Source organism: Halyomorpha halys, unplaced genomic scaffold (assembly GCF_000696795.3).
Source record: "Halyomorpha halys isolate HHAL.00 unplaced genomic scaffold, Hhal_1.1 Scaffold317.1, whole genome shotgun sequence".
Classification (NCBI taxonomy): domain Eukaryota; kingdom Metazoa; phylum Arthropoda; class Insecta; order Hemiptera; family Pentatomidae; genus Halyomorpha; species Halyomorpha halys.
Genome location: NW_027106310.1, coordinates 35,916 through 37,846, shown reverse-complemented (window position 1 = coordinate 37,846; position 1,931 = coordinate 35,916).

Sequence of the window (1,931 nt, the reverse complement as noted above, 5' to 3'; positions counted from 1 at the left end):
TTACAACCCTTATTTCATTTTATCAACAAATTCTCCGATATAACAAATATTAGAATTTCAAAAATAATAAAGTAGTTAATAAATAAAACAACAAATAAGATATGCGATGCATGCATGCCATCTCTCCTCTGGATAACTCCCCCACTCATTAATTTCCATGCATGTGGTGGTGGATGATTCCCAGGGAGTCAAGTATTATATTCTCTGTCATCCTAGCCACGTCCTGGACATCGACCCCGAGCTCTTCCATGAAGCTCCTAGTTGTGCTGGGAATCGTTCCACGGGCTCCGAACCAGAGGCCTCTCACGTTGAAGTCTCGTTCTCCGAAGCCCTCACGGAACTTCTCCTTGAGGAAAGGGATACATTTATCGTAGATTTCCTTCTTTTCCCTATCTACCTTATTTGCCTGGTCAAGGTCGTTATTTTCATATCTCACGGTGGGATCCAGAATGATTGCCGACTTCTGGTTTTTAGGAAAAGCAACTATATCCGCATATCTTGTGGATCCATCCGTATCTGCACAGTAGACCTCGTTATAGTTTAGAAAACTATAAATTAATTACTAAAATAGTAAAATAAATAAAATTATAGCTAGAATAGTATATCATATATTAATAGCAATATTATAGTTAGTGTGGTAGCTCAGTGTTAAGGCACTGTGATATTAACTCGAAGGACCAGGGTTCGAATTCTGCTGTGGCAGATAATAATTTTTTGTTTCACTGAAGCCGTGAGTCAGCCCAATGGGTTCTGAAGCCCTCCCAACCTCTTAAAATGATTTGCTTTTGATAGATTTTGTTTGACCTACAACAAAAACAAAATGACTATCCTCATAGAAAATTAAAGAAAAAACATATATACTTAAACCAAGGGGAAAAATTAGTATCCGGTTCTTTTTGATGAGAGTGTGTATCAGTCTATTATATTCAATATCACGTATGATTAAATATGTATTATTTTTTTAACAATTATTTTTATCAACTCATCATAATCAGTCATAAATTTATGGAATAACATTAGAAAGTTGGAAAATAATAAATTATGACAATAGTAATAATAAATTATAACAATAGTAATAATAAATTATGATAATACTAATAATAAATAATAATAATAGTAAAATAACATTGAATGGTATAGCAAAAGTAATAATAAGTTATAATAATAGTAAAAATAAATTATAACAATAGTAATAATAAATTATAGCAATAGTAATAATAAATTATAATAATAGTAATATAACATTATAATAATAGTAATATAACATTGAATGTGTAATGTATTCAAATTGCAAGGTTAATTAATCATTTCCTTTAACTCAAATATCCACTACAAGTCTTATTTATGTTTATTCAAATACAGATTTACTTAACCTAATTGTTGTAATTAAATGTAAAATTAAAAGAACAATCTTAACTAATAAAGGCCCTATTCTAACTTATCCTAATTATATCTATGTACTTATTACTAACTTATAATCTAACCTACAATTGAAATACATGCAATTATTATATATGGCCAAAGGTTTAGTACTTGCACTCAGCTGGTCGTGGCAGAGAGAGAGAAAGATCACTTCTCAATACACAGTTTTTAAACATAACTCAGCTCACAGAGAAAGCAAACAAAAAACTAGCTTTTCATCAATGTCCACACATTAAAAACAACCGACGACAGAACATATGATTTTTCTCTCCCTCTCTGTCCGATACCTCCCGCGCATGCTCTGCCATCACCAATTTTTCTGTCTTGTCTATTACAAATGGTAAGCAAAAGTAATAATAAGTTATAATAATAGTAAAAATAAATTATAGCAATAGTAATAATAAATTATAATAATATTAATAATAAATTATGATAATAGTAATAATAAATTATAATAATAGTAATATAACATTGAATGGTATAGCAAAAGTAATAATAAGTTATAATAA